Source organism: Thermobia domestica, chromosome 3, assembly GCF_964235325.1.
Source record: "Thermobia domestica chromosome 3, izTheDome1.hap1.1, whole genome shotgun sequence".
Classification (NCBI taxonomy): domain Eukaryota; kingdom Metazoa; phylum Arthropoda; class Insecta; order Zygentoma; family Lepismatidae; genus Thermobia; species Thermobia domestica.
This window is the reverse complement of record NC_137456.1, coordinates 308,181,177-308,196,672: the sequence shown is the minus strand read 5'-3', so window position 1 is coordinate 308,196,672 and position 15,496 is coordinate 308,181,177. Positions and strand designations below refer to the sequence as shown.

Below are 15,496 nucleotides of genomic sequence, written 5' to 3'. Positions count from 1 at the left end.
TCCATATATGTGCAATATAGGCTCTGTACGTATGTTATACGTTAATTTAACGGTCGCAAGTAAACACTAGCACATATACATACGTATGCATTTGCTTATCATCGCCGTGTGTCAAAGCGATGTGAACAGCAATATAAACAGATCTTAACAGCTTCGTCAATATGCATACTCTGTACTTTCAGTGACACATAGAGCGAATTTTTTACTGATCTTTGGTCAAAATGGATTCATTACAAATAATGTTAAGTGTTTATCAATGTTACGTTTCATTCCCTAATTCATTGTTCAAGTTCATGAAATGCTAAAAAGTAGATCTTTAGTGGCTGTGTTTGTTAAGGGTCTTCGCTACAGCGAAATTAAACTAATCTAATTTTTTGAGTTTTTCTGTAATATCTTCAAAACTAATAAAAACATTCGAAAAGCGGAAACGTAGTGAACTAGACAATAGGATTTTACATGTGATACCGTTATCACAACTCATCTATCTGGTTCCGATTTGGAACTGTAGATAGATTTAGCATTTTTTGCGGGTTCTGTAAATAGCGGCATACCAAAATCAGATAGGTGAATTGCGATAAAGATATCACATGCAAAATCGTATTGTTTAGTTCACTACGTTTCTGCTTTTCGAGTATTTTATTTGTTTTGAAGATATTACAGAAAAACTCTAAACTTAGCGGTAGTTTAATTTCGCTGTAGTGAAGACCCTTAACCATTCTATGGTTTACAGGAGGTAGTAGCTCAGCGGTATAGCACTTACATCTTATGATCAGTTATATGTTCGATCCCAGTCGTAGTGTTGAGCACGAGACAAGACACATTACAATTCTCGCCACGTTTTTCGAAACGAGACGAGACGAGACGAGAAATTTCTCAAGTCTTGTAGACAACACTAGTTTATCTAAGTCCTAGATCTCAACAATTTTTTCAGTGTGAGAAAAATGAAATAAAATCTTTCAGTTTTACGTTCCATGGTTATGCCGGCCAAGCTAAAGGAGACGCGGATGATCAGAAATGAATAAAATAGTGGAACGAAGAAAGTGGGAAGAAACGGGAGAACCCTGAGGAAACCCATGCACAAAGTTTTTGTTTACAACAAGGTTCACTTGGCTTGAGCTGGGATCGAACCAGGAACCCCATGTATCAGAGGTGAACGCTCTACCACTGAGCTACCGTGGCCCCATCAGTGTGAGGATTCATAGGATAAAATTAATATACTCTTTCTCCGAAGAGCATTTACCATACGGAATACATAGAAAATGAAATGAAATCTTTAACATCCCACGGATATGGCCTTTGGGCTAAAGGAGACCATGATAAAGGCAAATGAATGATGGTGGAAGAATTGGTGGAATGAGAAAGTGGGAGGAAATGGGAGTGCCGCGAGAAAACCCACGGGCACTATGTTGTCCATCACAAATTTACTTAGCTGGGAATCGAAGCAGAGACCCCAAGCACCAGAGGTAAGCGTTCTCTCACTATGTCACCGTCTTCCCTAGCTTGTAAATAGAATAACACCACATAATGTTTACTTGACTGGGACTATGATTGCATTCCAGATATTTTCAACCTCACTCTTCACTTCACAACGATTGAACGGCATAATCTGTCTTACAATATGAAGGATGGGAGGAGGCGACGCCCAACAAACAGTTCTTGCTTATCTCAGTTTGGTCATCTCACGTGCTTCTTCTCTGGTGACTTAAAGGACGTTGAACAAAGATAGCCGTCGTAGTTCTACGAATACGCAGCGATTCACAATCCTTGAAAAGAAAAGAAAAGAAAAGAAAAGAACAGGTAGCTCATTATGAACTTTAAAAAGAAAAGAGTTAGAAAAAATAGCAACATTCGAACAGATATTTCGAGAAATTTCTGTCCTGTTCTCGTCACAAAAAGATTTTTTTTTACCTTTTAAGTAAGAAAAGAAAGTAATAAAAATAAAACGGAAAAGTTGTAACATTATTCGATACTTTTGTACGGATCGCTTAAGCTTTTAGGCGTAAGACTAGCCTTGCTGACTGAGTTCCCTTGGGAAGGAATCCATGCAGTTGTTCAGAAGAGACGGAGAAATCTATTCAGAGCGTTTCTTTTGACTGACTACGGAGTTTCTGTCCTTTTTTCTATTCTGTCGTCTTTTTGATGCTAAGAATTCCTGATATAAATAACTGCAAAATACTTTTGAATATTTGATGTTGTTTAGAATATTACTTATTATAATTACGATTTATTTGTTTTCTTTTTATACTCAAACCTTACAACTTAAATTTCATGCAATTCTATACCAAATAGAGCTCTGAAATTTTGAACAGTTATATAAACCTGACAACAATATAATATTTTTTTACATAATTTTTACTGTAGCTTCTTGTTTCACTGTAAAATTTACAAAATTATTTAGAAACACTTATTGAGCGCCTACTGCGTATGCAACCCAACATTGAGGAAAGTTTTGCTGGTTGCAAACGACCAGACGTTTGAGTATTTACATGAGATTTCACAAATACATACTGTAAGTTTATTAAGCATTGATTCAATACATAGGTTTGAGACTTTATGTGGCGCCTCTAATGGAAAATTTTGGGACTACTCCTACCACAATACAATTAAAAAAAACTTTTTCGTAGAATTACTAATATCGTAAAACAGAAAATTATGGTTAATTAAATAATTAATTTTGGAGTGCTTTTTGTAGCATGTCCTTACTAAGATCCAATCAACTGATTTAATGTGAAAACGTGTTAGAGTACGCCGCACAGTGGTTGGAAACTTGGGAAAAGCGGACAAAAATAGTTTATTACGAAACAATGGAAGTTGATGGATGTCTCTCTATCATTCTATACTTAATTGTCCTTTCTAAATCGATTGCAACTATTATGAAAGTGATTCGAAGAACCCCTGCTGCAATTCGTGCAGCTACATATACAGGGTGGACCAAAAGTGTGGAAACCCCTCGCATAAATGTCAAACACTGTAAAATATAACCAATGGAACAATGTAGAGGAGTGATAAAGGAGAGGAGAAATTGGGGAGGACACAGAACAATGAAAGCCGTCATATTGAAATCCACCATCGTGAATCATACATACAGCTTATAAATTGAAAGCATAACATGTTGACGCCTTAGGTGAATTGGACACCGCTAGTCAGTACGAAGTTATGACAGGTGCTAATACGCATCCAAGAAGCGGTTACAGGTTCAATGTGCTCTCCCTTTAATTGTATGTGCAGCTAATAAAAAGACGGCGTAAAACAAATGTGTGTTTGGCCTTAGGATACAAAATTAAAGTTTTGCATTCGCACCATCTTCGAAGAAACACTAATACTTACTGGATGGAATTTAGTTCAGGATTGCGTTGTTTCGGTTCTTATATACTACTGCACTGACGTGTAATGTACAGCAGCTCAAGATGACTGATAGTTTATTACTGCAATATGTATGACGCTTTCACTACAACTTTGATTCAGGGACGAAGGGCAATCCAAATTACGTACAAGACAATATGCCTTTTCTCTTTGTAAGGCTCAGATAGCGGATCTCAATTGCGACCACAACAACATTACTCATCACATATTTCCAGTTAGATGGGGCTGAGTCCTTCAGCTGCACTTGGCTGCAGCTACTTCCAATGCTCAACCTTTGTATTACTCATGGTCAACTCAATAAACCTTATTTTGCAGATAAGCAAGGATAAGCTTAGACTGCAGAGCTACTAACGTCAGCGTATATGTAACTTTTCGGTAACACTATCAAATCTATTATATAAATGATATGACAATGGTTAATAAATAAAACTCTTCACTAAACAGACAGTGTTTGAGTCCAATGTACTATTCAACCACTTTCATCGACCTCAGAAACGATATAAGTGGTTAGAACACATCATAGTGTTTGGTTCATTTTTTACTGATTTTTCGGCAATTTTATTTGTTCATGTTTACATGCATTTTATGGACAACGAAAATATTTCTATGTCTTATCCTCCAGGTTTGGAAGCAGAAGAGGTACTTCTAATCAAATATCAATACCGATTTCATAGGCAGCGAAGTTGACAAAATCGATTTTTGACCCTTTTTTTGCCAATTTCAGACCACTGTGCGCTGTACCTGTCTTCGTAGATTTCCTTAAGAAAATTTCCCTCGACTGACTCAAAATTTTCCCTTTGCTTATCAAATTTTCCCTAGTTTGTTGAATACCCAATTTCTATGACAGAAGTTAAGTGATAAGATTAATTTAGCTATATTAAAGGAACGACGTTTGTTTTATTTATTTACTTTTTGTTTCTATTTTTTACTTTTCCTTCATATTTTTTAAACAAAAAGTAAACACAAATATACCCAGCCAACAAATGAGCGCAAATTATGCTCGTTTGAACATACATAAACATATATGTATACACGCACACAAACTATTACTATTTTATTGGCTTATTTCTGACGAACAAAGAAAAAATTAAGCATTTTTATTGGTCAATCAATCAGTGCGAGAATTTCCCTGGATTTTCAAATTTTATTGAAAACTCCCTTTTTGGTAAAATTACCTATGAAATTTCCTTAGATTAGGGAAATTTCCATCAAACTACGAACATTGCACAGTAGAACTATCTGTACTTTTTTACCGTAGAGAAATCTACCATCTCCGCTGTCGTTACATTCCCCGTATCAACGCCGCTCCCCGATCCTTTACGGACTATTAGATCAAACTCCAGCTGTGTGCCACATTACGCATATTCACCAGTTGATTATCTTCTTGTACTCCTTGAACGTGATCAGGCCACTAATCTCTACAATCTACATCATCGCATTTACTATCACTGTACGCACATCTATGGCGCAGGATTTCATTCATGCATTCCTTTGTACTTACTAACAGGACTCGCATTGTCTTAATCCGTTCTGAGTTGCCCCAGAGCAGAAAATTAACGACATCGTCTTAACTAACATCATGTGACCTTATATTATGTGAACAGCACTTCATTGTCATCATTCCATCATTTCTCATCGGATTCTTATGTATTATTGACAATAAAATAATAAATAAAAAATCATGATATCCACTTCTAATACCATCGTACCCAGAGCCGTAGCTAAGGGGGGGCCAGCGGGGCGCCCGCCCCGGGCGCTGACAACAAGGGGGCGCCGAACGATCAAGGAGAAAGAAAAAGTTGTGTTGGACATGCATAAAAGACGAGTCGTCCCCAGAAAGTATTGGCGCCCTATTAGATCAATATTGCTGTCGGTTATCAATGAAATGCGTAGATTTCTTAAAAATTTTCTTGCTCGCTTCGCTCGCAATCCAAAAGTTTAAATAAGTCACAACAAGTTTTTACTTATTACTTAAAGAGTTATAGATGATTTCTTAATGACATGTGGTATACAAGGTGCCGAGTAATGACTTATAGTGTACGCAGGAGCATTTTCAAACTCAGAAACGAGCAAAGTCGTGTTCGGTGTTTCGACAGTGATGAGTTTGCTTAGTTCAAAACGTTTTTCTACCCCTGGGGGCTCAGTGGTAGAGCGTTCACCTCTGGTACTTGGGGTCCCGGATTCGATCCCAGCCCCGCCAAGTGAACTTTGTGGTGGACAAACACCGCGTGGTTGTGTTTTCTCGGGGTTCTCCCGTTTCCTCCCACTTTCTTCATTCCACCATTTCATTCGTTACTCATCATCACCGTCTCCTTTAGCCTAACCGGCATAACCGTGGGACGTAAAAATCACAGATTTCATTTCATTTTTTTTCCTATCCAATCCGATTAATCACGACGCACAGTGGAGCCAAGGCACTGAATTCTTGGCAAAAATAAGAATTCGCAATATGAAGCAGAAAATTGAAAGAAAACCAATTAGTTTGGTGTGTGCAGTGGCTACAATAATGTTATTTCGACATTATTTTATCAAAAACATAGAGTGTTACATCATAAAAGGAAATATTCCTTATATTCGCGCCTAAATAATATAACAGATTATATGATTGGCATAAACAAACGCGTGGGCAATATGCTTTGATTTGGCAACTTACGATTGACTTACATTCTTAGGCATGAAAGGAAAAAGTGTACTTATTCTTTTTACAACTGAAGAGTAATAAAATTGAAGAAAAGTTCTTGCTTCTCAAAATTATTTCCAAGTTGTGGAGGATTCGTTATGACAATGAAGATGCAAGGACGCTTCAATACATAAAAATTATAACATCACAAGTTCTCGATATATTATCAGATGTATTAAACATATTATGATTTACAAGCATCAGTAACCTGTTCAGCTTGTTTCATATATTGCATCGTGCATTACGTGGGCTGATTTCAGGGTTTGATTGGAACACTCTGAGCTGGAGCGAGCGGAGGCTCATTACAGTTGATTCCAATGTCACTTCTGTGCACGCATCGCATCACAAAAAAACGCAATACTGAATTGATCAACACCATTTTAAATATGGTTCTACCTTATGGTCCATAGATTGTTTGGCAAACATTGACGTTTCAAAATATCGCCACCATTAATCACACATGTTTGACTAGAGTTTAGTTCTGTTGGTGAATGGCAGAGAAGTATGATTGGATGTTGGTAACAAGATGGGTCCTAGGGGGCGAAGCACCAAGTAGGTTTGGCGGCAAAATTCCCAGAATCGATCTATATTCAACTTTGTCACTGCGTGCATGGAAATCACACGTCTAATAATCTAACACTTGCTCTCACATTCATCCCACCACAATTCAAAAGCAGCATTGCATCCAAAATGCGGTTTTCCTCAAACATTTTCATGCGCTATAATTCCCAAAAGTGCAAATATGTGCAGGTTTTCACTTTGCATACAGTAAGAACAATGTTTCCGCTACGATATATTAAAAAATCACAGACATAACATTATTATGCCATATTTTCTACTAAAATGCCATTCTATCGTTTGACTACAGTTTATATGCTTTCAGTACCACAGCATTTTCCAAATATGATATTAAGTAGGGGATTACCATAGGGATATGATAATGATATTAACATCATACCAAATATGATTATTGATTACACATTACCTCAAAATTCTAAATATACAAAAACGATACATACATGTCGGTCGTGTCACCATGTTTACCAGTCACGGAATATCTACACGCAATGTAGGAATAGTCACATTCAAAGTCAATTTCCTATCTTCTGTCACTAAGCAGCACCTTTCCTGCTTCGGTGGATAACCAAATTTACACATCCCATGAATTCATTGTAAATAGCTATCACTTCTTTTCCTGCACACTACCTTATGTGTACACTATTAAGGTTTCATTATAGCAAATTATATCAAGTCAATCTTTTACTTCATTCTTCGAGTTTTTGCTAAGAATTGCCTGGTTTGGCCCCACTGTGTGACGTTGAGAATGAAGGTATGAAAGTGAGAAGAGTGAAGAGACACATTCAAGCTGCTGTTTGCGCGGGAATATTAAAAATAAAAGTAAACGAGGGAAACAATAACATTTTCGAACTTCAAGTAGTTGTAGAATAAGGGCTTAAGGGATCAGAACTTAGCCCGACGAAGTTCGACTTTTTTACACACACTAATCACTACCAATGATTTATTTTAAAATTCCATTGACATATCAAATGCTTCCAATTTGGAGGAATTTATTGAGGTCATTTTTCATCAACTTTTTATATCGGCACCATATTATTTTGTGTATGCGTGTCTAGTTGTGTGATGTTTTTATCTATCTACATACATACAAAACATAAGTACACACATTCTTCATATATGTACGTGTTAGTGTATTTTAATATGTTAATTAATAATAAGTACCTTAAATTCGGAACTTTCATTCATTAAGAAATTAAGTAATTACTATAATTTCAGACATATGTAGTAGCCAAAGTATATTTTGGATTTTAAGTACAAACATTGAACATATTCTTCACCTCCATCGATCAATATTTAGAAATTCACAAAGAAGGATCTTTCTGAATTTCCATTACATTTCACAAAATATTTTTTACCGTTAAGAGATCGAAATTAACATACTATTGATGTGGTCACATACAGAATAAAATTGAAAAGTTTACAATTATTACTGGAAATTAATACTGTCACCCATTTGGAACAATTTAAAAGCACATAGTTTTTAATGTATTAAAATTTCATTTCTTATCAATAGTATGAAATGTTGTAAATAGTAGTAACTTTCCATAACTGTTCTCCTAGCGAATTTGTATACAACCAAAGGTAGTTTTGTCAAGTTTAACAAAAAGTCCAAAATAAGACTCTCGAAAACAGCTCTTATTTGGAAAAGGATACATTTTTGGTTGTTGTAATGGCCTTTCCAAGAAGATTAATAAAAATTCAGCGTAACAACAAAAGCTACTTTTCTTATATATATATATATATATATATATATATATATATATATATATATATATATATATATATATATATATATAATGATTGCTAAAGTGAGTGTAGGGGCGCTGAATTCTACTTCGCCCCGGGCGCAGAAATCTCTAGCTACGGCTCTGATCGTACCACGCATAAATTGATATCACTGGCCCATGAGAAAGCGTCACCTTCTGAGGCCCGCTCATACGTTGACCGGAACGAAAGTGCATTAAAAATAGAATGAAAAGTAATAATCGCAAAAAAATCAAAAACGTTTCTTTTTTATGAAATACACTAACAAGGAGAAATTATTTTTTGGTGTGGCAAAATGAAGAAATGATAGTAAGGCCATAAGATTTGTGCGCGATTGATTATAATAAGTTAAATCTGAAACCATTTATCTGATATCCATAAAAAATTTCGCCTTCAATTTTGGGAAGAGCACATAATAGTTTTAGTCTTAGTTCGTGCCTTCAGTTTACCCTTTCAGAAAATTCTATACTTTTTAGTGCATTTTATAAAAGTAGTTTTCTATTTTTTTTTAAAAAAAAAAAAAATATTATTAGTAACGAAATAATATCGCAAACCCGGTAGAAGAGTGTTACAACTCAAATAAAGTTGGAAATTTTGAGTTATCATCGCTCAAAAGACGAGAGAGAGAGAGAGAGAGAGATAGAGAAGTGATCTCTACGTGGTGGTATTTTCGTGGAAATGTAATTAAACAAATTAACCCCTAGTACCGAGGAAATACTAGTATTCCAGGAAAATTCCGAGAAGCGATTTTGATAGAATAACAAACTTTAAAAGCCATGTTCCTTCAAATGTGTACTTTTAACTTCCACTGTGTCTTCCGCCGAGTATGTGATATACTCTCTCTAATCACGCAGATATCAGATAGGTTGTGCTATAGTACTGAAATTTCTGGATTATAGGAAGATTGTCATAAAAACATATTAAAATAATATCAACAATATATTGTGTATGTTGTTCCATTGTGCATTGTATATTACGATAGATCAACAATATATGGTACAGTCCGCAGCAAAATACCTGCAACATGAGCATGTAAGTTTATTGTGAAACTACCCCTAACAGCGCAGGGAATCAACATAACGTCTAACGAGGGAACCTATCCAAGTGTAACTCTCACTTCGAGTCGAGACTATGGTCGTTGGATACCTTGTTCCAAAAGAACATATCACGAAAAGGGATACATCCTCGCTCGCAACCGTTGCGGAGATATACGCGTGAAAATTTAGAAATTGAGCTCTCTACTATACATTACAAAGTCAAATTTCGGGTCAGATTTTTCGGAAACGGTCGAGTAAGGAAACTCAGCGAATACATATCAAATTAGTGTGGGAAGCACAGCACCTTTTGAATGAAAAAATTGTGTCCCCGGGGCACTTGCAGGGTCCCAGGCGGGGTCCAACTCAAAATTTGCAAATAGAACAGGGGGTCAAGTAGCATATTGTATGAAAGCTGTTGTTTAATAAAAGAAGATAGAACAAATCTCAACTCTCTACGATAACCCTGTGCAAACGGGCAACTGGTCAAAATGTCAATACAACCTACATCAGAAAATCTATGGCCACGCTTCTAAATCCGATAAGTTGCGACAATAACAAAACAGAAAAACACGTTTAAAAGTGCAAGGTATTGAAGTAAAGCAAATTGCTCCAGAGTTTCTATCTCAAAAGCACCCTCCGATATATATTTCTGGACCATTATTCCAGTTTTCTCCAACCCCACTCCTCTCCAAGTTGCCTCGCAGTTTCAAGGTTACTCCTTTTCGTCTTTACCATTATGTTTCTCGTTCAGCAAATCCCCCAATAGAAATTTCACAGTGCAATCTGTGAATTTGGGGTCCCGATGCGGGAAGCATATACCGTTGCCTTTTGATCTTTCACGACGACTGCGATTGACAATGTATCCTTTCTCTTCTAGGACACAAAATCCAATGGTCATGGTTATTCTATAGTCCATTGGTTATTCGAAGTCACACTTATACTTGGATAAGGTCCGTTATGCGACTCTGTGAGAGACTGCAACAATTTGATTTACTTCAATACCTTGCACTTTTAAACGTATTTTTGTTATGTTATTGTCGCAACTTAACGGATTTAGAAGCGTGGTCATAGATATTCTTATGTGGGTTGTATTGACATTTTGACCAGTTGCCCGTTTGCACAGAACTATCGTAGATAGTTGAGATTTTTTCTATCTTCTTTTATTTAACAATAGCTTTCATACAATATGCTACTTGACCCCTGGTTCCATTTGCAAATTTTTAGTTGGACCCCACCTGGGACCCTGTGAGTGCCCTGAAGACACAAATTTTTCATTCAAAAGGTGCTGTGCTCCCCACACTAATTTGATATGTAGTCGCTGAGTTTCCTTACTCGACCGTTTCCGAAAAATCTGACCCGGAATCGGACTTTGTAATGTATAGTATGAAGCTCAATTTCTAACTTTTCACACTTATATCTCCGCAACGTTTGCGATCGAGGATATATCCCTTTTCGTGTTATGTTCTTTTGGGACAAGGTATCCAACGGCCATAGTCTCGACTCGAAGTGAGAGTTAAACTTGGATAGGTTCCCTCGTAAGTGGCACGCATCACACCAGGAGAAAACCTTGGCGTCCTCCCCTGCACACTTATTTTGAAGCAAAAGACTTCACCGTTTAAGAATAAACTTATATGCTCATGTTTCAGGTTTTTGGCTGCGGACTGTATATTGTATATGTAATGTACGATACGAATGCGTAGACCAGTGGTTCTTAATCTTTTTGACTGATGACACAAGTTACTGATCACTCAGGACATCGAGACACATCTATTGGATATTTTATTAATAATACTACGCATTATAGTAGTGTAAGATTACTCAAGTTTCTACAAAGTCGTGCCTCTATGTAGTACTCAGCATTGTTGCTGCCACTGGAGGCGTTGACTGGTACAGTCTATCTCAAAATTGATATTATTTAAATTATTAAACCTTTTATAATTTTTACATTATAAAATTTCGCTATACACTCTATGGGATTGCATGGGACATCAAAGTATCGCAGCTAGGGAGGGACAAAACCGGTTTCTACAAAAACCGAGAAACCGACATTTTGGTTTTTCCAAAAACCGGATCGGTTTTCACCGAAACCGGTTCGGTGAAAACTTTTCGAAAACACATAAAACTATTTCTGTGGAAACGGAATCGTCTTCCGGAGAAAAAACGAAACACTGCTCTGGTAATAAATAGAACCAATTAAAAAAATGGAATCTGTTTTAAACAAAACCGAAACCGGATTCAATGAAAACCGAACCATTTCTGGAGAAAATCGATAACCCGTTTCGGTGGAAAACCGAACCGGTTTTTGGAGAAAGCCGAAACCGGTTTCGATGAAACTCGGTTTCGGTGAAAACCGTCTTATAAAAATGTTCGAAAACGGGTTTCGGTTTTCCTAAAAACAGAAAACCGCAAACCCGGGTTTTGTGCCCACCATTCGTCGCAACACAACGGTTGTGAACCACTGCTTTATACTTCCAAACTATGCTGTGCATAAATGTGTGGAAACCTTATAGAACGGTTATGTTTGTCCGTCGATCTGTCGACAGACATCAGAGAAAAAATTATTAGATCTTGTAATGTTTTGCACATCGATTTACTTATAATATTTATAGTTATAAACAACAACTATGTGCGTTTTTACTACGAACTACTTCAGAGGCAGACGACAGAACATCATTAGTTATGTAACAACAACAAAAAAGAAAGAAAAACACCAGCACCACCGCTATACTACACCAGCCATACAGGTACAATATATAAGGAGAAGTAGTTTCCTGGAATCAATTGAGCGTCTCAAGAATACATTTCAACCTTTTAACCTTCTATGCTAACTGACAGTGGTCCATTATCAATTTTAACGTTGATTACCGTAGACCATAAACGGTATTGGATAGCAAGAAGTGATTTCCTGGAATTGATTTAACGCTCCAAGCATAGATTCCACCCCTCTTGTCTATCTATTAAAACTGGGAGTGGTAGAAATCCATTGCTCTTTAGTCTATCTTCCAGTTTTATTGTTCTTTTAGTCTAGCCTCCAGTTTCATTGTTCTTTCAGTCTAGCTTCTATTTCATTGCTCCTTTAGTCTAGCTTCCAGTTCTATTGCTCGTTAAGTCTAGCTGCCAGCTTCATTGTTCTTTTAGTCTAGCTCACCATTTATTTACTCTTTTAGACTAGCTTCCAGTTCCATTGCTTGTTAAGTCTAGCTTCCGTTTCATTGCTCCTTTAGTCTAGCTTCTATTTCATTACTCTTTTAGTCTAGCTTCCAGTTCCATTGCTCGTTAAGCCTAGTTTCCAGTTTCATTGTTCTTTTAGCGTAGCTTCCAGTTTCATTGTTCTTTTAGTGTAACTTCCAGTTTCATTGTTCTTTTAGTGTAGCTTCCAGTTTCATTGTTCTTTTAGTGTAGCTTCCAGTTTCATTGTTCTTTTAGTCTAGCCTACAGTTTCATTGTTCTTTCAGTCTAGCTACCATTTCATTACTCTTTTAGTCTAGCTTCCAGTTCCATTGCTCGTTAAGTCTAGCTTCCAGTCTCATTGATCTTTTAGTTTAGCTTCCAGTTTTATTGCCCTTTTAGTTTAGCTTCCAGTTTTACAGTATTTCTCTTTTAGTCTAGCTTCCAGTTTTACAGTATTTCTCTTTTAGTCTAGCTTCCAGTTTCACTACTCTTTTAGTCTAGCTTCCAGTTTGTATTGTTTTAGCCTAGTGCCTCACGATTATCCCCGAGTCTAAGGGAGACGGTAATAATAACATTGAACAAAATGGTGGAATGAAGAAAATGAGAGGAAACGAAAGAATTCCGAAAAAAAAACACGAAGCTCATTTGGTCCGAGCTGGGATCAAACCAGGAGCCCTACGCACCAGAGTTGAGCGCTCTACTGCTGAGCCACTGACACTCCTGGTTTCAATATTGATTCCTATTTAAATTACTAATAATAAAATAGCAAGAAACTGTTTTTTGATTGGATTCTGCGTCCGAAAAACAGGTTTCGAACTTAGGTCTCTAATGCAACCGAAAGTTCGGTTTATGTATAGAATTCGCATCATTTGGAAGTCTACTATAGTTTGACCATATGAGACGAAATTCTTAATTTCTTAAAATATAAGGAGTAAAAGTGCCAATTTTATTGAAAAACTAGCTGAATATACCCATTTTTTTTTTTGCATGGGGGGCTATATTTGGAAGTCAACGCCTGTAGGAGTATCACTTTTCATTTCAGCGAAAGCGAAAACTATGGATTTGACACTAATATCGGCCATTTTGGACTATTTTTTACATGTCTCGGTATCACCTCCCCCCCCCCTTGGTGACCTCCGACACGTAGCGGAATAGGGTGAATTTGGAAGCTAACGCGATCAGAGTTTCACCATTGATCTCAGCGACTGCGAAAACTATCAATTCGACACTAATATCGGTCATTTTCTACTACTTTTACATGTGCAGGTAAACGTCTTCCTGAGACCCCCTGGTTCAAATTTTGAAAAAATGCTTCGCCTTGGTCTGGAGCCTGGACCAAGGTATCCGTGACTAAAATTTAGTAACTCTCGATCAACTTGTCTGGTCCCCACGAAGGTCCCAGTAAAGCCCCCCTGGTTCGAAATTTGAAAAAAAGAACACTTCGTCTTGGTCTAGTGACCTCTAGGGACCAAGGTACCCATGGCCCAAATTTGGTTACTCTCAGTCCACTTATCTGGTCTCCAGGTCGCACACAGACACACAGACAGAGAGACATACCCACAAACAAACTTTATTTCATTTATATTAGATGGTTTTTACTAGAGTTTCACATAACTACTTAGGTAGAATAATCGAATACGTAAGAGTGTATTTCGTTATGTATTCTGATTACATTAGTAGACTCCTTCAGTTTCTGGTCCATTTGTTATGTTTGAAATAGGCTGTTTTGTATAACGCGCTCCTACGTGTAACTACCGCTAACGGGTTTTGTTGGAACATTTGATTACTTGCCTCAAGAATTTAATTTGCTTTCTAATTGACAACTTCATTTCGCGAGCGAGGGTGTTGGCAAATCGTTATGCAATCTTCCTTCCTGCTTCTAATGTTGCTCGCCAGGTAAATATATATATATATCTACGCAGAGTTTCTTAAAAACTCCGTGGTTCGTTTAGTTATGCGTACAAGTACACAGAAAGTATACGCATACTAACAGAGTGTTCCTGTACACAACTTAACTTTCAGACCGATTGATAAAAGTTTGTTCAAGAATATCAGCCAGTTAAGAATGGGGTTTCTCGACTTTTTTTTTCTTTAAAAAAAGATTTCTTTTCTTTCTAGAACATCAAATAAAGGCGAAAAAGTAAAACGAAAATGGAAGAAAAAGCATGGCAAAAAAAAAAAAAAAAAAAATGGTTCCGAAAATATCCTTCTCTTAAAGAGCAAAACTTGTTGATTCGATTTTCACAAACTCCTTGCTGGATTGCAATCTCGACTACGATGCCATCTAGTGTTGAGTCTCGGAATGTTTTCACAAAATGAAAGGCAGAAAACTTTCGGCGGAAAGAGTGTTAATTTGACTTTGAAGTCTTTGAATAAACTACTATAATCTAACTGTAATTGGAACAAGTTAGTTCTATATAGTACCAGATCTTACTACTACTATGTGGAAGTCTCCGAAAGGAGCTGACATAGGGTTGCAAACTTATATTAATTCTTAATAATAATAATAATAATAATAATAATAATAATAATAATAATAATAATAATAATAATAATAATAATAATAATAATAATAATAATAATAATTGCTTAAACAAGGGAGACTGTTACGAGATTACAGCTACTGTTAGTGAATAAACAAATGCATAGGTTGAACACATTATATTACACAAAACAGGTATAAAATGAGTGCACAGTACTGAAATTTTTATTTAAAGCTGTATTTATTCACATCTTAGGCAGCAACCTGAACTTTTAAGTCTTTTCCTTCATAAACAACAAATTCTGTGCAAGTGTAGCGGCGCGCGAACTGGGATCGAACCAGGAACATCACGTAACAGAGGTAAGCGCTCTTCAATGTTACATTTAAAAGAAGAAATAGTATTACTACTGCTTTTACTAC

General features: G+C 36.6%; 1 protein-coding gene across 1 annotated transcript in view; it reads left to right on the top strand.

Annotated features, from left to right (window-relative positions):
• The window catches only part of LOC145681129 (uncharacterized), a 396,245-nt gene that overhangs the window by 64,240 nt on the left and 316,509 nt on the right, over positions 1 to 15,496 (top strand). The window lies entirely within an intron of this gene.